Below are 21,841 nucleotides of genomic sequence, written 5' to 3'. Positions count from 1 at the left end.
AAGTCCTGGGATCGATTCCCCTGACAAGATTTGTGTCTAGAATTTCGATAAACGCTGTTAGCTTCTATCTTCCCTAGTTAAAGATTCTCAAAGGCTTCTGAACCTTTTGATATGCCTTTGGGAAACCTTTTCTTATTGTTTTGAATTATATCCCGGAACTTTTTAGCATTCGCCATCACGAGAGATCCTCATATATAAAGTTCTAAAGTTATACCCTCCTGTCTATCCCAGTACCCTCCTGTCTACCCCAGTACCCTCCTGTCTACCCCAGTACCCTCCTGTCTACCCCAGTACCCTCCTGTCTACCCCAGTACTCTCCTGTCTACCCCAGTACCCTCCTGTCTACCCCAGTACCCTCCTGTCTACCCCAGTACCCTCCTGTCTACCCCAGTACCCTCCTGTCTACCCCAGTACCCTCCTGTCTACCCCAGTACCCTCCTGTCTACCCCAGTACCCTCCTGTCTACCCCAGTACCCTCCTGTCTACCCCAGTACTCTCCTGTCTACCCCAGTACCCTCCTATCTTCCCCAGTACTCTCCTGTCTTCCCCAGTACCCTCCTGTCTACCCCAGTACTCTCCTGTCTACCCCAGTACCCTCCTATCTTCCCCAGTACCCTCCTGTCTTCCCAGTACCCTCCTGTCTACCCCAGTACCCTCCTGTCCACCCCAGTACCCTCCTGTCTACCCCAGTACCCTCCTGTTTACCCCAGTACCCTCCTGTCTATCCCAGTACCCTCCTATCTACCCCAGTACCCTCCTGTCTACCCCAGTACCCTCCTGTCTACCCCAGTACCCTCCTGTCTACCCCAGTACCCTCCTGTCTACCCCAGTACCCTCCTGTCTTCCCCAGTACCCTCCTGTCTACCCCAGTACCTTCCTGTCTACCCCAGTACCCTCCTGTCTACCGCAGTACCCTCCTGCCTTCCCCAGTACCCTCCTGTCTACCCCAGTACCCTCCTGTCTACCCCAGTACCCTCTTGTCTTCCCCAGTACCCTCCTGTCTACCCCAGTACCCTCCTGTCTACCCAGTACCCTCCTGTCTACCCCAGTACCCTCCTGCCTTCCCCAGTACCCTCCTGTCTACCCCAGTACCCTCCTGTCTTCCCCGGTACCCTCCTGTCTTCCCCGGTACCCGATCCCACTGTCGTGTGTAAAATATGGGATCAGGCGTGCCTATCAACACCCTCATCCTTTCTGAGGTTAAGTTATTATATAATTGTACCTTGTGTAAAGGGAATATCCGATAACCTGTTAGCGGTTAACGGTTATTGACCTGTGTGTGTATTCACCTAGTTCACCTTGTTGTGCTTGCGAGGGTTGAGCTCTGGCTCTTTCGGTTCGCCTCTCAACTGTTACTCAATCAACTTTAGACCTGTTCTAGTTCCTCCTTGTTCTTTTTCAGGCAAGGGTTCCATACTGGGGCTGCATATTCAAGAGTGGGTCTGACCTTCGTTGTATATAGGGTCCCGGAAAGCCCCCATTGTCCAAGTTGCTGAAGGATACACTGATGTTGGCCAGTATGTCATATATGCAACTGTTGTTATTCTGCTAATGTGGGCTTCTGGCATCAGATTTGGGGTCATGTCTATCATAACTTTGCATTTGGCTGGGTTAAATTCTAGCAGCCACTTTCAGACCTCTTTTAGAGTGTGTCTAAATCCGTTTGCAACGTATCGCAGTCTATCTCTGTCCTGACCCTTATCAATAGTTTTGCATCATCTGTTAACCCTGACACGAAGGAGCCAATTTCCTCTTGTCAGGTCGTTAACATATATTTTTTTAAGAAACAGCTCGTAACTTCTCTCCTCTCTGATATCTCTGCTCTCAATGTGTATGTACTCACCTAGTTGTGCTTGTGTCTTCCCGCCATAACTTGTGTCTTTCCGCTATAACTCGTGTCTTCCCGCCATAACTTGTGTCTTCCCGCCATAACTCCTGTCTTCCCGCCATAACTTGTGTCTTCCCGCCATAACTCCTGTCTTCCCGCCATAACTTGTGTCTTCCCGCCATAACTTGTGTCTTCCCGCCATAACTCCTGTCTTCCCGCCATAACTTGTGTCTTCCCGCCATTACTTGTGTCTTCCCGCCATAACTTGTGTCTTCCCGCCATAACTCGTGTCTTCCCGCCATAACTTGTGTCTTCCCGCCATAACTTGTGTCTTCCCGCCATAACTCCTGTCTTCCCGCCATAACTTGTGTCTTCCCGCCATAACTTGTGTCTTCCCGCCATAACTTGTGTCTTCCCGCCATAACTTGTGTCTTCCCGCCATAACTCGTGTCTTCCCGCCATAACTCGTGTCTTCCCGCCATAACTCGTATCTTCCCGCCATAACTCCTGTCTTCCCGCCATAACTCCTGTCTTCCCGCCATAACTTGTGTCTTCCCGCCATAACTCCTGTCTTCCCGCCATAACTCGTGCCTTCCCGCCATAACTCCTGTCTTCCCGCCATAACTCCTGTCTTCCCGCCATAACTCCTGTCTTCCCGCCATAACTCGTGCCTTCCCGCCATAACTCCTGTCTTCCCGCCATAACTCGTATCTTCCCGCCATAACTCCTGTCTTCCCGCCATAACTCCTGTCTTCTCGCCATAACTTGTGTCTTCCCGCCATAACTCGTGCCTTCCCGCCATAACTCGTGTCTTCCCAAATTAATATGGATCTCGGAGTAATGAGGAAATATGTTGGTGTTATCGTGTCGGCCAAATTTAATATTAAATTTTCTAGTCATTAGAAAAATTCAAACCTTAAATAATTCCAGCAATTTTATCATCAAAGGACGTGTAAGGCTTTATTATTGGCGGCGAAATATATATATGTCGGTCGTTACATAATGTATTTTGTAAATAATCTTTGGTACAGTTGCAACAACAATTTCATTTCAAAGTTGCTTGTGGTTGAAACTGTGATACGGCAATTCCGTCCTCCTGATAGAACGTCGTATTTTGACGTATATACTCTCCCTAAAGCTAAAAATGGTCGTACTAGAAAATGGAAGCGGCTCGCGAAATTGACATGCTTTCCCGTTTTCTGTTTTGGGTCCTCTGGGAGGTTAGGATAAGAGCACTTTAGTACGATAGTTTCTTGACGTTGAGAAATCTTAGGAGGACGGGCAGAGAGATACAGAGTATCACGTTTCGTCAGATTTACTTATTAACATTCACTTCACAATATCGTGGATACTATCCCTGGCTTGGATGGTAAACAACAGTCTCGTATCTTTTGAGGCTCGGGATCGAATCTCCGATGAGCCAAGTTGAATAAATAATTGAATTAGTTTACGCAATTGTGGTTTGCAATATTGGGAAGACCTGCGCATCTGGCAACCTGCAGGTGATGCCACTCTGCGGTTCTTATGGCTGGTTATCTTGCACATAGATAACACAGCTGACTTATCAGTCAATCAGGAGACCTGTTATGACACGGGGCAATGGACAATATAGTAGATTACATTGTATATGGTTATTATTTAATACGGTTTACAGATAACCGTAAACCAGATATATCTTCCTGTTCAGACAGTTCCTGTTGTAACGGTCGTTTATAATCACGAATTCGTACGTACTTGCCTTTTAGATAGTAGTATACTGACTATTAAGAAATTCTTTTAAAATAAATTAAGATAAAAACAAATTTAAATATTCCTAGGCCCTAGTATAGTACACATATGTACTATATTAGGCCTCAGATATCGTGTATTAGGCCTAGGATGGTTAGGTTAGTTTAGTTCGTCAAAGTAACACAGGTAAACAATAGCTTTCCGGTTTGTCCAACTCAATAGTTCACATTTCTACTTTCTAATTTCGTTGTAAGTCGGTATATATACTATGGTGCTCATCGTTACTATAAGTACTATCAAAACACGAGGATGTGTTGGGATATCACAATATATTATACTTACCCCATGACTCGCGAGCCATTTGATTAGGGTTCGAATCCTGGCCAGGGAGGAATGACTGGGGGAGCACTCCATAGCTGTGCGCCACTGTTCACCCAGCGGTAATTGGGTGCCTGGGGCCAGATTCACGAAGCAGTTACGCAAGCACTTACGAACCTGTACATCTTTTCTCAATCTTTGGCGGCTTTGTTTCCAATTATTAAACAGTTAATGAGCTCCGAAGCACCAAGAGGCTGTTTATAACAATAACAACAGTTGAATGGGAAGTTTTCATGCTTGTAAACTGTTTAATAAATGTAACCAAAGCCATCAAATATTGAGGAAAGATGTTCACGTTCGTAAGTGCTTGCGTAACTGCTTCGTGAATCCGGGTCCCTGGTTGTTAACAGATAGACGGGTCGAGTTTCAGGTATAATTATTTCAGTAGGATCTAGCAGGAGACTGAAATTGTGTGCTCCAGTAGCCACCTGCGTCAAAAATAGTGTAAAATATTTTTTTTTGCGTTTTTTACAATTTTACAAAAAAATCGTAAAATATATTTTTTTACTCAACAAGGAGTAAAAACAAACTCCATCATGTTGAAATAAAATTGCATTAAGCTCTGTCGTTCTAATAAGTTGATGAGCATTTCAATATATTAACATGTAAATCTCTTTTACATGTAAAACATGTAATAACATGTAAATGCAGTCTCCGTGGTGTAGTGGTAAGACACTCGCCTGGCGTTCCGCGAGCGCTATGTCATGGGTTCGTATCCTGGCCGGGGAGGATTTACTGGGCGCAATTCCTTAACTGTAGCCTCTGTTTAACGCAACAGTAAAATGTGTACTTGGTTGTAACAACGATTCTTCGCGGCAGGGGATCGTATTCCAGGGACCATAGGATTAAGGACTTGCCCGAAACGCTACGCGTACTAGTGGCTGTACAAGAATGTAACAACTCTTCTATATATCTAAAAAAAAAAAAAAAAAAAAAAAAAAAAAAAAAAAAAAAAAAAAAAAAAAAAAAAAATGTGAATGTTATAAATTCGGGCCAGAGCGTGGAGCTTCGTCAGTCAACGCTGGAGACGTTAGTAGCGTTTAAGCGTTTAATTTAGTGAGTGTGTGTTGTGATGACACCAGGCTGTGGTCGTGATTAATTACCGCCCCCAGCTCCACGCACACACGCCCCCCCCTTCCCCACACACACACACACGACCTGGTGGGTGAGTGGACAGCCCTCTGGACTCGTAAACGTAGGGTCCGGGGTTCGATCCCCGGCATTGGCCGAAACAAATTGGCAGAGTTCCTTTCACCCTGATGATCCTGTTGCCTAGCAGTCAATAGGTTCCTGGGAGTTAGACAGCTGTTACGGGCTGCTTCCTGTGTGTGTGTGTGGGGGGGGGGGAGAGTTGATTGACAGTTGAGAGGCGGGCCGAAACAGCAGGGCTCAACCCCCGCAAGCACAACTAGGTGAATATACACACATTAATATGTTAATATTAACATAAGTTAATATTACATACACATGCACATATATACACACATACATATACATAGCAATAATTTGTTTATATCACAAGTGATATAAAACTAGAGGTTCACAACAGTGGTCACAACAAGGCACTTTACATCTATGGGGAGTCAACATGTCTAAGGGGGAGATATGATCACTACCTACAAAATTCTCAGAGGAAATGACAGGGTAGATAAAGATAAACTGTTTAACACTGATGGTACGTGAACAAGGGGACACAGGTGGAAACTGAGTACCCAAATGAGCCACAGAGACGTTAGAAAGAACTTTTTCAGTGTCAGAGTAGTTAACAGACGGAATGCATTAGGCAGTGATGTGGTGGGGGCTGACTCCATACACAGTTTCAAATGTAGATATGATAGAGCCCAGTATGCTCAGGAATCTGTGCACCAGTTGAGAGGCGGGACCAAAGAGCCAGAGCTCAACTAGATGAGTACACAGTTACTAGTCTTGCTCCAAACTGCTTCTGTACGACTTGGAAAATACGCATTTAACTATTCATTTTGTAGACCTTCACCAAAAGGAAAATAATACTGGATGTTCGTCAATGTTAATTGTTGTTGATTAGGGTTTGTTAATTAATTGGTAATTATATTATTATAGTTACTACGAGGACTGATACGCATTATTGTTAAGTCTGCGCCTTAGCGTCTGTAGAGAAGAAAATGACGAGTCATCTCACATTTAAGAGAAAACGCAAGAGTTTCACTGGGGTGTCTTCTCTAGTCTTCGTCCGGTGCTTCTCTTTCAAATGCATCTTCATAAATTTGATACAGTTCAATAATTGAACAGTAAATTATGAATGATAATTGCTGATAATTTTTATTAATTTTTATTTTTTTATTAGAGGTATATTTTATTTGCCACCTATTAGTCATAAAATACTTTCTCAGAATTGTATTGTATACAAGAGGTGCCTCAGTTTTCTATGTATACTTCGCTGAGATTTATTAATTGTTGCCCTCGGGGGAGGCTGGTTTATTGTACTCACCATTCTCATCCTGTGAGCGGTAGCGCAAAAAAGATTAACGCGAGTACAAAAGGTGTTCATCATTCCTTGATGACCTCAGCTTCCTGGGAGTCAGGCAGTAGTTGTCTCTCTCGTAGCGTTCAGGTCCCCGTTGTTCATTGTCTTATTTACTTCAAAACTCTCTCTCTCTTATTTGTCTCCTTGGGTTAGCTGACGCCTTTACAAGACCATCTTCTTCACCCGCCATGTCTCAGAGGCGCTCTCTCCCCCCCTTACAACTGTGGTTGATGTGACCACTCAACCACAGATTGGATTGAACAGTGGATTGAACAGATTGAACAGTGTCCTTAACAGAGAACAGAGAGAGAGAGATCATGCACATAATGACTTGGCGCTTTCCCCCTGATAATTCCCTCTCCTCCCTTCCCCACCACATGCCTCATGACTCCCCCACCACATACAACATGACTCCCCCACCACATACAACATGACTCCCCCACCACATACAACATAACCCCAGCCTCCTCAGCAAACACTAAGCCCTCACCAAACACACTTACAAGACACTCTCCACCTCAAGACACTCTCCACCTTCCAGGCGCTCGTAGTGGGCCCCCTAAGACCCGACCTCCCCCCCTTCTCCATCCCTCCAATTACAAAATTACGCAGTAGTTGGGTAATTAGGGTCTTTAAGTGAAGGGGGAGTTTCCACCCCTGCCCTCGGTAATTCGATCCCGGGCCGGAAAACAGGGAACGAGAGAGTATTCCAACTTCAAGAAAGTATTAATTAACTAATCTAATTAAATTCCAGTAAGGAAGACCCAGCCACACAGGTTATAGCTGTATGGGGTACCTGCTGCCCTGGTAAACTCGAGGTGAACCTTAGTGTAAAGTTGGATATCCTGGGGTATACCCCATGTGAACCCCTGGGGTAAACTCAACTGATTCCATGGGTAAACTCATTGTGAATTCTAGGGTAAAGTCCATTTCATCCCCCAGGGTAAACTGGTTCACGTCATGACAACCCCTGAATAAGCTGGAGTAAACTCAGTCTGAACACCTGGGTAAACTAGAGTATACTACTCGTAAAAACTTGGGTAGACTGGGGGGGTAAATTCCAAGTTATCACCAGAGTAAACTCCATGTCAACCCCAAGGGTAAACAGGGATAAATTCCATGTCAACCCGAAGGGTAAACCGGGATAAATTCTACGTTAATCTCAAGGGTAAACTGTAACTCCCTGGGTTCTCAGTAACCCAGGGGGGGGGTCCTGTAAACTCTAGGTAAACTCGAGATAACGAGGACGCAACCACGGCCAATTGGAGCGAGATACAAGATCTCTGGAGCCGCTGGGAGGCTGTTTGGTGTAAAGGACAGCCATGAGGGAGGCTAGTTTGCATGTGTAATCTCCTCCTACTCTGCATGTGGCTTCTGGAAGCTATATGGTGCTCCTGGAGGCTCTATGGGGCTCCTGGAGGCTCTGTGGTGCTCCTGGAGGCTCTGTGGTGCTCCTGGAGGCTCTATGGTGCTCCTGGAGGCTCTATGGTACTCCTGGAGGCTCTGTGGTGCTCCTGGAGGCTCTATGGTGCTCCTGGAGGCTCTATGGTGCTCCTGGAGGCTCTGTGGTGCTCCTGGAGGCTCTATGGTGCTCCTGGAGGCTCTATGGTGCTCCTGGAGGCTCTATGGTGCTCCTGGAGGCTCTGTGGAGCTCCTGGAGGCTCTATGGTGCTCTTGGAGGCTCTATAGTGCTCCTGGAGGCTCTGTGGAGCTCCTGGAGGCTCTATGGTGCTCCTGGAGGCTCTATGGTGCTCCTGGAGGCTCTATGGTGCTTCTGGAGGCTCTATGGTGCTCCTGGAGGCTCTATGGTGCTTCTGGAGGCTCTATGGTGCTCCTGGAGGCTCTATGGTGCTCCTGGAGGCTCTATGGTGCTTCTGGAGGCTCTATGGTGCTCCTGGAGGCTCTGTGGTGCTCCTGGAGGCTCTATGGTGCTCCTGGAGGCTCTGTGGTGCTTCTGGAGGCTCTATGGTGCTCCTGGAGGCTCTGTGGTGCTTCTGCAGGCTCTATGTGGCTCTTGAAGGCTCTACGGGACTTGTGCAATCCTCTCTCGATCCTTTATTCAACTTTTTACAAGTATCTTTTCAAAACACCGGTATTGCATTTTATGACCCAGCAGAACCTGATGGATTTCTACCTTTTGCCGTATGAGTATCTTGTCTGTCTTTGTGATATCATGTCCCTCGGTTATCCTAGCTTGCGCTGCATGTTCCGGAATTGGTCTGACGTATGTGATGCATATAGTCTTGAATGTCTGCAGCCGCTGTTATATCCAGTTGTTGTGTGTCTCAGGGGACACCTTCTGGCCTTATAGTAGGAGGAACTCGTCTGTGATTTGGTAAGCTAGTCTGGGCTCTTCTCTCCAACTCACTCTCTCTCTCTCTCTCTCTCTCTCTCTCTCTCTCTCTCTCTCTCTCTCTCTCTCTCTCTCTCTCTCTCTCTCTCTCTCTCTCTCTCTCTCTCTCTCTCTCTCTCTCTCTCTCTCTCTCTCTCTCTCTCTCTCTCTCTCTCTCTCTCTCTCTCTCTCTCTCTCTCTCTCTCTCTCTCTCTCTCTCTCTCTCTCTCTCTCTCTCGGGTGCCGCCCAGAGAATAAAGAACAATGCTTGCATGATATCCCAATTGGCAACGGCATTATACTGTCTATATTTATCTCTGTCACGCAACACTTCCCTGTGCATGTGTCTCTCTCTCTGTCTATGTCTCTGTCTATCTGTCTCTTTTACTTATATCTTTAATTTATTTATCATAGTTTTATCTCTGTATTTATCTGGTATATCTCTTATATAGACACTTGTGGCTGGACAGAATATATATAGACACAAGCTGGACACTTCAATCTGTGGTTGAGTGGTCACATCAACCACAGGTGTAAAGGGGAAGAGAGCGCCTCTGAGACATGGCGGGAAAAGGAGAAGATGGTCTTGCATAAGAGTAAAGACGCCAGCTAATCCAGAGAGACAAAGCAGAGAGAGAGATGGGGAGAGTAGAAATAGCCTAAGCTACTCTATCCCTTTGAGATGTATTTTTTTCTTGTCTCAATAAACATACTTGAAAGTAGAGAGAGAGAGACTTTTGAAGTAACTAAGAGAATCAAGAACTAGTCTTAAGTCTTCAGGACTTAAACGCTATGAGAGTTCGTGTTTCCTGTGGTAAAAAATTTGTCTAGGTAAGAATTGCGTAGTTATCAGTTAACTATCGCGCGGCAACAGGCTAATTCTTCTGATAATTACTGCAACCCCCTCATCCCCCCTTCTTCCCCCCCCCTGTCTGCTGTTCACCTGTTTGTACTTGCAGGAAATAACGTTAGCTCTTGGACCCCGCCTTTCCATGTTGAGTTGTCATATTGTTAATGGCTTGACCTATTTCACCAAAAGGTTATTTTGGTGTCAAAATATCGATTAACAGCAGTTCTGGCGAATATTCATTTCTTATGTATATGTTCTTATGCTTATGTATACTAGAAATGCTTATATTCATTAGTGACGTATTAATACCAAAATTACTAATATTCGTTGGTTTGATAAGCATTCTAGAAGTTCCTATATACAGAGGTAGGGTAGATTTACGATAAGTACTTTTATACATAGGTATACATTTTATACATATACATACTTTTATACATAGGGAGGGTATACATATGGTATATCGTATACACAGGGGCCTGATAGCTGAGTGGACAGCGCTTCGGATTTCCCAACGTGGTCCTTTCCCAACGACTAGGAAACGGTCAGTTTAAAGTGTCCTCCCCCTAACCTACCAGAGGACCCAAAACAGAAAACGGGGACAGTACGTCACTTTCGCCAGCCGCTTCCATTTTCTAGTACGACAATTTTTGGCCGTATGTAACGCATACGAGCGAAATGCGACGTTCTTTGTAAGAGGACAGGTTGTAGGACAGGTTGTAGGACAGGTTGTAGGAGGACACGTTGTAGGAGGACAGGTTGTAGCAGGACAGGTTGTAGGAGGACAGGTTGTAGGAGGACAGGTTGTAGGAGGACAGGTTGTAGCAGGACAGGTTGTAGGAGGACAGGTTGTAGGAGGACAGGTTGTAGGAGGACAGGTTGTAGGAGGACAGGTTGTAGCAGGACAGGTTGTAGGAGGACAGGTTGTAGGAGGACAGGTTGTAGGAGGACAGGTTGTAGGACAGGTTGTAGGAGGACAGGTTGTAGGAGGACAGGTTGTAGGAGGACAAGTTGTAGGAGGACAGGTTGTTGGAGGACAGGTTGTAGGAGGACAGGTTGTAGCAGGACAGGTTGTAGGAGGACAGGTTGTAGGAGGACAGGTTGTAGGAGGACAGGTTGTAGGAGGACAGGTTGTAGGAGGACAAGTTGTAGGAGGACAGGTTATTGGAGGACAGGTTGTAGGAGGACAGGTTGTAGGAGGACACGTTGTAGGAGGACAGGTTGTAGCAGGACAGGTTGTAGGAGGACAGGTTGTAAGAGGTCAGGTTGTAGGAGGACAGGTTGTAGGAGGACAGGTTGTAGGAGGACAGGTTGTAAGAGGTCAGGTTGTAGGAGGACAGGTTGTAGGAGGACAAGTTGTAGGAGGACAGGTTGTAGGAGGACAGGTTGTAGGAGGACAGGTTGTAGGAGGACAGGTTGTAGCAGGACAGGTTGTAGGAGGACAGGTTGTAAGAGGTCAGGTTATTCTGTACGGCATCTCAGGTTTTGTTGGTGATAAAGGAAAACGTAGCAACTACTACAGGGTAGACTCTTCGATTCGGCAATTCTCTGAACCGTTTTAAGTGTTCAACTTCAAGAAATTCCCTGAAATTTCTCCAAGAGCTGTCCTGAAAGCTCTCCAAGAGCTGTCCTGGAAGCTCTTTAAGAGCTGTCCTGAAATCCGTGGCACAGCGCTGAAAATCTGAAGTCTCTCCCACAGCCGTGGAATCTAGAAGGATCGAATGTTGTGAGGCGGACTTAACAAGGGCTTGTAACGAGCCTTGCGGCCACAGCTTGAACACGAGGGTCATTTGTGGTTTGTGAAACTAATGGGGTTGATTGCTCCGAGTGCCTCTACACTCCCACACTCAAGTGCTAGCTGCTTGTTTCGCGTGGTTTGTGTTAAGATGATGTGTATGTGGGGTGGTCTGATGTATGCGTGCAGACCTGTTTGGTGTTTAAAGTTTGTTTAGGAATATATTTGTTTATGGGTGTATGGAATGTGTATATTTGGGCCTGGAAAGTGTGATACAGTCAGCTGATATTGCTTAACTGACAGACACACACACACCCTCAAACATTCTCACCAACACACTCAAGGTTCACTTTACCTTCCCACTCAAGTTTACTATGTGAAGACTGGCTCAAGGCTGTCTCAAGACTGACTCAAGACTGATTGAAAAGTCTGCCCCAGTGATTAACCCAAAGACTGTTTCAGCACCAGTCTGTCTGCTGACTGTCTCACGAGCGTATAGAAGTCTGACCCAGGACCCAGTTAAGCCTGTGGAGAGTACAGTCACTTGGGTTAGTGAGAGTGAAAGTGAGAGTGGTAATGAGAGTTGTGGTGGCTGTTATTGCAAACCTTGATGCCACTAGCCACCACCAACAACCTGGTGAGTGTGTTGGGTTACCTCACATGGAGGTTCCGGAGGGGGAGAGGGTTGAGCTCCAGCGCCTGGTACAAGGTTATATTTGCTTGCAAGTAGCCAGTAACGATTGAAACCTTAATTTTATCATCAAAAATAAGCGCTGATGATTTACAGTCAATACAATGAGGCATGATGACAGTGATGGTGATGATGAGGATGATGATGATTAAGCAGTGACGTTTGACTGTCTCCAAGTGTGTGGTGAGGACAGGTATTGTCCACTGTGGTTATGTGACATTCTATCCTCCAACTGGCTGGTGTTTGGCCGTGGCTCTGTCTGCTGGTCTGCTTACTTGTTCCTGTCTGTGTGTGTCTGCTGGCCTGCTTACTTGTTCCTGTCTGTGTGTGTCTGATTGTGTCTGCTGCCTTGTCTGTCGTTGGCTGTCTGCCCTGTTTCTGCTTGCTTGTCTGTATATGTTTGTTTGTCTGTGTCTGCTTGCTTGCCCGTGTTTGTGTCTCTGTCAGCTGCCTGTCTGCTTGCTTGTCTGTGTGTGCTTGCTTGCCGGCCTGCCATCGCCAGTGTGGGGGTCACCAATTTACTCGCCTAAAGTCCTGGATTGTGTAGTGGGGACATGTTGTTTTATTCCTAGTTAAGGCTGTTATTGCATCACTGTTTCTGCTACTGTTGCATTACTGTTTCTGCTACTGTTGCATTACTGTTTCTGCTACTGTTGCATCACTGTTTCTGCTACTGTTGCAGCTTTTTCTGCTACTGTTGCATTACTGTTTCTGCTACTGTTGCATCACTGTTTCTGCTACTGTTGCAGCTTTTTCTGCTCTTCTGAGCATTGTTTGCTACAACATTTTTCTATAAGAACATAAGAATTAAAGGAACTATAGAAGATCTATTGACCCATACGAGCCGGTTCACTCTAATGACCCGAGCCGGTTGTTAGGAGGCTGGTTAGGTCCTCAGCGTGACTACCAGCAGGGGGGGAGGGGGTGGCACTGTGATGGGGCCTAGTCCGGAGCACTTCTCGTGCCGTCACGAGTGCCAGACTCCTCCCCAGGTGGCACTGTTTGGCAAAACAGTTGCATTTTTTAAAGTTTCCGGTTAGGGAACGGAATTTGTTAGTAGTAACGGTAGTCGTCGGGGTGGGGGGGGGTGGGTGTGTGACCCCGGAGGAGGAAACGTGAGGGTGGGCCTTCCGGGCGGTGTGGGCGGGTTTGAGAGGGCGGTGTGGGCGGGTTTGAGAGGGCGGTGTGGGCGGGTTTGAGAGGGCGGTGTGGGCGGGTTTGAGAGGGCGGTGTGGGCGGGTTTGAGAGGGCGGTGTGGGCGGGTTTGAGAGGGCGGTGTGGGCGGGTTTGAGAGGGCGGTGTGGGCGGGTATGGGAGTGTGAGTGAGGTGAGTGTGGGACGGATCTACCAGTGTGTGTGTGGCAGTACGTTGTGTGGGGGCGGCGCTGGCGTGATTAGTCTAGTGTTGACTAGTGACGGTGCTGGTGAAACACCACCGTAACTCTCCCAATCTCCACTTCGCGCACCTCACCGCGCATATTTAAGCGCAATATACATCCAAATTTCTCCACCTTCACCTACGTTCAAGCGCGCAAACCTTCGCGCTAAGTCCCTCCTCGATCCTGGTGCGCTAGGAGGCCAACAGTGTTGAGTCACAAGGAGGATAGATCACGTCCCTACGGCAACCTCGGGGTCGTCGCCAGGGTCCTCCGACCACCCCGGCTGGATAGATGGTGAAGCAGTCGACGCCACGGAGCTAAGTCGTGAGGTGAACGTGACATTAGCGCTGAACGGTGAGGCGTGTGTGTGACATTTCACGTGCTGTGAGGGGGGGGGAGGTGGGGGAGGGATAATGAGATGATGAGCCCCTCACTCACTCTACTGCAGTGACTCGCCTCCTCTCTTAGTGCCACGGGAGACGTCGTGAGTGTGGGAGACGTCGTGGGTGTGGGAGACGTCGTGAGTGCTGGAGACGTCGTGAGTGCTGGAGACGTCGTGAGTGCTGGAGACGTCGTGAGTGCTGGAGACGTTGTGAGTGTAGCAGACGTCGTGAGTGTTGGAGACGTTGTGAGTGTAGCAGACGTCGTGAGTGTTGGAGACGTTGTGAGTGTTGGAGACGTCGTGAGTGTTGGAGACGTCGTGAGTGTACCAGACGTCGTGAGTGTGGAAGACGTCGTGAGTGTAGAAGACGTCGTGAGTGTACCAGACGTCGTGAGTGCTGGAGACGTCGTGAGTGTTGGAGACGTTGTGAGTGTAGCAGACGTCGTGAGTGTTGGAGACGTTGTGAGTGTTGGAGACGTCGTGAGTGTTGGAGACGTCGTGAGTGTACCAGACGTCGTGAGTGTGGGAGACGTCGTGAGTGCTGGAGACGTCGTGAGTGCTGGAGACGTCGTGAGTGCTGGAGACGTCGTGAGTGCTGGAGACGTTGTGAGTGTAGCAGACGTCGTGAGTGTTGGAGACGTTGTGAGTGTAGCAGACGTCGTGAGTGTTGGAGACGTTGTGAGTGTTGGAGACGTCGTGAGTGTTGGAGACGTCGTGAGTGTACCAGACGTCGTGAGTGTGGAAGACGTCGTGAGTGTAGAAGACGTCGTGAGTGTACCAGACGTCGTGAGTGTACCAGACGTCGACACAGTAACGCAAACAGAAGGAACATTCTCATAGCAATAATAAAGCCAAGATCCTTGTAGTGTCTTGCCTGAGTATAGTGAAGTCACCCGCTATAGCGAGTATAGTGAAGTCACCCGCTATAGCGAGTATAGTGAAGTCACCCGCTATAGCGAGTATAGTGAAGTCACCCGCTATAGTGACTATAGTGACACTGTACACACACATCATTGACCAATTTCTCTTAAAAAAAAAAAACACAGTACCAGTTCTTAGTGTTTGAACATATAATTGAAACTCATTAACCCACAGAATTATAAATGTTCAGTTAAAAAATATATATACGCGTAATCGATAAAAAAGTAAATTAATTCAAAATTAACATAATAAAAATACTAATAAAATTAGTGGAGTGTCTAAGGAGGAAGAGTAGAGTGTGATATATGGAATGAGGTGAACCTGGAAGACAGTGAACAACCACCACCACTTCTGGGAGCTACGCTGCACCTCCAAGAGCGCTCATGATGGCAGGTAGGTCTGTTACGGGCTCACCATAGCCCGTGCTACATGGACATTTCGTTTCTGAGTAGCTAAATCTAAAACAACAACAGGTAGGTCGCAGGTACTTGGGGGGAATTTACAGGTAACACTCAACCTTATGGTCTATACAGGGGGTTAGGTTAGGTAAGGTTAGGTTAGGTTAGGTTAGGTTAGGTTAGGTAAGGTAAGGTAAGGTTAGGTTAGGTTAGGTTAGGTTAGGTTAGGTAAGGTTAGGTTAGGTTAGGTTAGGTTAGGTTAGGTTAGGTAAGGTTAGGTTAGGTTAGGTTAGGTTAGGTAAGGTTAGGTTAGGTTAGGTTAGGTTAGGTTAGGTAAGGTTAGGTTAGGTTAGGTTAGGTTAGGTTAGGTTAGGTTAGGTAAGGTTAGGTAAGGTTAGGTTAGGTTAGGTTAGGTTAGGTTAGGTTAGGTAAGGTTAGGTTAGGTTAGGTTAGGTTAGGTTAGGTTAGGTAAGGTTAGGTTAGGTTAGGTTAGGTTAGGTTAGGTAAGGTTAGGTTAGGTTAGGTTAGGTAAGGTTAGGTTAGGTTAGGTTAGGTAAGGTTAGGTTAGGTTAGGTTAGGTAAGGTTAGGTTAGGTAAGGTTAGGTTAGGTTAGGTTAGGTTAGGTAAGGTTAGGTTAGGTTAGGTTAGGTTAGGTTAGGTTAGGTAAGGTTAGGTTAGGTTAGGTTAGGTAAGGTTAGGTAAGGTTAGGTTAGGTTAGGTTAGGTTAGGTAAGGTTAGGTTAGGTTAGGTTAGGTTAGGTTAGGTTAGGTTAGGTAAGGTTAGGTTAGGTTAGGTTAGGTTAGGGTTTAGTAGCAACATAAATTGAAAAGCTTTTCCGGGTTTTGTTCAAATTTAATAGTACCAAATTCTACTTTCTAAGTGTCCGTTACGTCACTATAAGTACGATAATCCACACCGTTACTGTGACTACTGTTTGAAAAGGGGGATGGGCTCTCCCCCCCTCCCCCCTCCCCCTCCCCCCCTCCCCACCTCCCCCCCTTACCAACAACATTGGGGAAAACAGTTGTATACTTTCAAAGTCTGGCCCGGGTAGTTGGAAGGGCCATAAAGGAGATAATTGGATGCGAGAACAAAGTGTCAAATCGGGAAGTGGATCGTACAAAGCGGATGAGATAGCGGAGAAGAGAAAGTTGCAACAATGAAAGCTATCTTGCCGGCTATCGTGTGTTATCGTGGCGAGGGGAGGGGGAGAGCCGGGCCGCAGACCAGCCTCATCACGGCTGATGCTTTTGATGAATCAATATACGTAAAAAAACCCGACATGATTAGGGGAAAAAGATGTACAGGCTTCGTATGCAGGTAGATATATAACACTTAAAGACCATAAGGAATGTGTCCCGAAGTCAGCTGCTGGCGCCTGAGGTCAACCTCAGGGAGGTTAAGGGAGCCGGTCGGCCAAGCGGACAGCACGCGGGACTTGTGATCCTGTGGTCCTGGGTTCGATCCCAGACGCCGGCGAGAAACAATGGGCAGAGTTTCTTTCACCCTATGCCCCTGTTACCTAGCAGTAAAATAGGTACCTGGGTGTTAGTCAGCTGTCACGGGCTGCTTCCTGGGGGTGGAGGCCTGGTCGAGGACCGGGTCTCGGGGTCACTAAAAGCCCCGAAATCATCTCAAGATAACCTCGTGACTGTCTGCCTTCTGTCCTCCACTCTCTTGAATGTGGACTGCATGACTTTCTAACCTAGGGGCACCTATACCCTTATGGGGTGTGACTGCCAAATATTAACGGTACTCTTCAAGTCACTTGTGTTGTCCCGTCTTGAGTACTGCTCAGTACTCACTTCCCCTTTCAGAGCCGGAGAGATTGCTGAAATAGAGGAATACAGAGAACATATACGGCACGCATAGACGAGATAAAGCACCTAAATTATTGGGATCGTCTCAAAGCCCTCCAAATGTACTCACTAGAAAGAAGACGAGAGAGATATCAAATAATATACACCTGGAAGATACTGGAGGGCCAAGTACCAAATCTACACAGTAAAATAACAACGTACTGGAGTGAACGATATGGAAGAAAATGCAGAATAGAACCAGTGAAGAGCAGAGGTGCCATAGGCACAATCAGAGAACACTGTATAAACATCAGAGGTCCGCGGTTGTTCAACATCCTCCCAGCAAGCATAAGAAATATTGTCGGAACAACTGTGGACATCTTCAAGAGGAAACTAGATTTATTCCTCCAAGGAGTGCCGGACCAACCGGGCTGTGGTGGGTATGTGGGCCTGCGGGCCGCTCCAAGCAACAGCCTGGTGGACCAAACTCTCACAAGTCAAGTCTGGCCTCGGGCCGGGCTTGGGGAGTAGAAGAACTCCCAGATCCCCATCAACCAGGTATCAACCAGGTATGGAACTGAGGGTCTTACTAACAAGTTGGTGGTAGATAAGAATCACAGGAGATTTTCATTAAGAGATCTTGTTGGATTACATGTACATTAATATGCATATATATACATATATGTACGTACATATGTGCGCGCGGAGAAAGTGTAGCGTTGAAATGCTGTTATTTATTGCGTTTTATTGGGCGGGAGGACATGTTGGTGAGGGGAATTATTGGTCATCTCCGGTGGTGCGGGGGTGGTGATGTCTGACGGGGTGACCACACTGATGATGCGTCGCTCTCACATGTCTGTTGATGTTGTATGTTGGTAACTGTGAGTTGTGGGCTTATAACTGTAGGGGATATTGTGTGCACATGCTCTATGCACAGAGGCTGTACACACACACCGTACGTACAGAAGCTGTACACAGAAACTCTATGTATACAGAGGCTGTACACACACACCGTACGTACAGAAGCTGTACACAGAAACTCTATGTATACAGAGGTTGTGCACACAAACCCTATGTATACAGAGGCATATACATGTCTGAAACATGTTTTCCCCCAGGAAAACTAAACAGAGAACCAGCGTATAAAAAGAACACAGACGATACTACAAAAGAAGAAAAATAACGCAAATGAATTATTATTATTATTATTTTTATTATTATTATTTTATTTTTAATTATTTATTTTTTATTTTTATTATTTAAATTTTTATTATTTTATTTTATTATTATTATTTTTTTTATTTTTTATTTTTTTTTTTTATTAATTTTTATTATTATTATTTTCAAATTTTTATTATTATTATTTTCTACCACAGACGCAGACAAGGCTATCACACCAAAGGAATCATTTAAACAGGGAGATTGAAGAAATAGAGCCGAGAAATAGAGAAATAGAAATAGAGAAATAGAAATAGAGAAATAGAGCCGAGACTGAAGCAATTAGATTGAAGAAATGCAATTAGAACAGAAAGCCAAACAAGAGATAATGAAAAACCCAAAATATTTTTGCACGTATGCGAAATCAAAATGAAAACCCATTGTCAGCATTGGATCTTTTCTTACAAGTGAAGGTTCATACACGGAGGATGGCAAAGAAATTATTGAAATCCTAAAAAAGCAGTATGAAGACATATTTAGCACTCCAATTAATCAGCATGAAAATAGAAGATCCGGACAGCTTCTTTATGCATGGTATCCAAATGAGAGAGAGAGAGAGAGAGTAGTTATGTGTGTGTGTGTGTGTGTGTGTGTGTGTGTACTCACCTATATGTACTCACCTATATGTGCTTGCAGGATCGAGCATTGACTCTTGGATCCCGCCTTTCTAGCTATCGGTTGCTTACAGCAATGACTCCTGTCCCATTTCCCTATCATACCTAGTTTTAAAAGTATGAATAGTATTTGCATCCACAACCTGTTCCCCAAGTGCATTCCATTTTTCTACTACTCTCACGCTAAAAGAAAACTTCCTAACATCTCTGTGACTCATCTGAGTTTCCAGTTTCCACCCATGTCCCCTCGTTCTGTTATTATTACGTGTGAACATTTCATCTATTTCCACTTTATCAATTCCCCTGAGTATTTTATATGTCCCTATCATATCTCCTCTCTCCCTTCTTCCCTCCTTCCCTCCCTCCTCTCTCCCTCTATCAACCTGTGTGTGTGTGTGTGTGTGTGTGTGTGTGTGTGTGTGTGTGTGTGTGTGTGAGTGTGTGTGTGTGTGTGTGAGTGAGTGAGTGAGTGAGTGAGTGAGTGAGTGAGTGAGTGAGTAAATATCTGAATGTGAGAGAGTGCAGACTCGACAGCTGAACCTACAGGTGTGGGAGACAGTGTGACGTCATGGCAACTTGGCACTGGGCCGCCAGGGTGCCATGTGACCAGTAGTCAGTTGTCAGGACTGACAAGGCCACTGTGACCTTCATTTGACCGGCCCCGCACCTCGTTATATTTAGACCCCACACTACACTAGCCAAACATCTCTATACCCCTCCCGTTATCATACTGATATATCCCATTAAACTCCCACAATACTGCCCACAGATATACTTCTCACACTACTAACCCCAGATCATACCACTTGGCTATCGACTATGTTCATCACCTTCTTCTCAGACGTATTTGCCTTTCCAAATTCAGTATTTTGTACGTTGTGATCATATCTCCTCTATGTGTGTAGATTGATAAATAGGTCTGAGATTTGGAGATCTGCCTACTCATGTACCCGGTAATCCGAGGACCCTGATAAATCTGCCAATCATCTGGCGTTTACCTGTAAAGATTAACGGAGTAATTTGCAAAGATTCTCTCGCTAGGATGATTGGAGATTTTAGCTCAGGATTGAGAGGGACGAGACAGTTGCTCTACCAGCCGCGCCATGGGCGAGGAACCAGCTTATTGTTTCATGATGCAAATGTTGCGGCGTCTGTATAGGTAAATTATTGGGAATATCTTGTGTCCAGGTGTGGGAGAGTGTGGAGCCACACCTGCCTCCACTCTCGTGTTGGAGGCAGGTGTGTGGCCTGGGGGGATGGAGCAAGTGGAGGCAGATGTGTGACCCTGAGAACACGTCACTTCATGTCAGTATTAGAGATGACGACAGGGGGATACACAGTCATGTTAGAACAATTTACAGTTGTTCTATCCTGTTAGAATAACTTACAGTTGTTCTATCTAGTTATATCTAGTTAGAACAACTTACAATTGGCTTTATCTACCTCACACTGTTCTTCAGTAGTTCCCTGAGCTCGTCTGAGCACCAACAGCTGCTATACAAGACCTAAACAAAGGGGAAGATAACGCTAGCAAACACACACACCAGTAGGTATAGATACCTGCCACCACCCAGCCGCAGGTGTGCCATACCACCGGCCTCCACAGGTGTTCTTCAGCGCAGGTAAACATGTGAGTTGTGTGTCCGTCACGTGTTAGAGCCGCCTGATGGCACCTGGTGCCACCAGCAGCTGGGTGGCACTTCTGACAGCAGGAAGAGTGGGTAACATTGTGAGCAATAATGACCCGCCGTGATCAGTAATGTTTCATCATGATCAATAATGCTTCACCGTGATCAATAATGCTTCACCATGATCAATAATGTATCATGGTGATCACTAATGCTTCACCATGATCAATAATGTATCATGGTGATCAATAATGCTTCACCATGATCAATAATGTTTCATCATGATCAATAATGCTTTATCATGATCAATAATGCTTCACCATGATCAATAATGCTTCACCATGATCAATAATGCTTCACAATGATCAATAATGCTTCACCATGATCAATAATGCTTCACCATGATCAATAATGCTTCATTGTGATCAATAATGCTTCATGGTGATCAATAATGCTTCACGATGATCAATAATGCTTCATAGTTAGACCCCAAGCTCTTGGGGTCACGGGAGGGGTCACTTGTGGGGGTCAAACGACGCTGTCTACATGCAAATGTTGACGGTAGTCAGATTAAAGTAATGATGTGTTGCATTAGCAATGATACTCGTGCGCCACCAGACTATGATGACTGAACTGGAGCCAATTGGTCGTTCTGTGTACTTGAATAAGGAGCAGGTCATGGTGTCTCCCCCCTCTGGCCCTCCGTGGCGCTGTGGGCTGCGTCACGTTATTATTAGCACTTAACAAGGTGTGTGTAATATAGTTTAGTTCTGCAGGGCTGTAATTCAGAGGTGTTTTGCCGTGCGTGTGTGTGTGTGTGTGTTAGTGCGTGCGTGCGTGGCAGTGTGTGTGTGTTAGTGTGTGCGTGCGTGGCAGTGTGTGTGTGTGTGTGTGTTAGTGCGTGCGTGCGTGGCAGTGTGTGTGTGTGTGTGTTAGTGCGTGTACATATGTGTGTGTCAGTAGTGGGGGGGGACGTGATACAGTTGGTATGTATCCATATTTCAGGAGCGTTGAACTACTTAATACTTTGATATGATTCAACTTGGAGTAAACAAGGCATTTTGGTGTGATGTGGGAAGGTTTGTGTGTGATGTTGTGTCCATCAGTTTTCCTTTCCTCCTCTACTCTTCCTCCTCCTCTCCTCTACTCTTCCTCCTCCTCCTCTCCTCTACTCTTCCTTCTCCTCCTCTCCTCTACTCTTCCTCCTCCTCCTCTCCTCTACTCTTCCTCCTCCTCCTCTCCTCTACTCTTCCTCCTCCTCCTCTCCTCTACTCTTCCTTCTCCTCCTCTCCTCTACTCTTCCTCCTCCTCCTCTCCTCTACTCTTCCTCCTCCTCCTCTCCTCTACTCTTCCTTCTCCTCCTCTCCTCTACTCTTCCTCCTCCTCCTCTCCTCTACTCTGCCTCCTCCTCCTCTCCTCTACTCTTCCTCCTCCTCCTCTCCTCTACTCTTCCTCCTCCT

The 21,841-nt window shown here is 46.2% G+C and overlaps 1 protein-coding gene across 2 annotated transcripts in view; it reads left to right on the top strand.

The window, feature by feature from the left end:
• Positions 1-21,841, top strand: part of LOC123755429 (tripartite motif-containing protein 3) — a 239,559-nt gene that overhangs the window by 97,885 nt on the left and 119,833 nt on the right. The window contains exon 1 of one of the 2 annotated variants that reach the window (XM_045738088.2): positions 14,600-15,117. The exons of the other annotated variant lie outside the window; for it this stretch is intronic. The gene's annotated coding sequence lies outside the window, so the exon portion shown is untranslated. Of the gene's footprint in view, positions 1-14,599; positions 15,118-21,841 lie in introns of those variants that run through there. 2 annotated transcript variants of the gene reach the window in all.

Source organism: Procambarus clarkii, chromosome 20 (assembly GCF_040958095.1).
Source record: "Procambarus clarkii isolate CNS0578487 chromosome 20, FALCON_Pclarkii_2.0, whole genome shotgun sequence".
NCBI classification, from domain to species: Eukaryota; Metazoa; Arthropoda; class Malacostraca; order Decapoda; family Cambaridae; genus Procambarus; species Procambarus clarkii.
The sequence above is the reverse complement of the archived record's forward strand: the minus strand, read 5'-3'. Positions and strand labels throughout refer to the sequence as shown.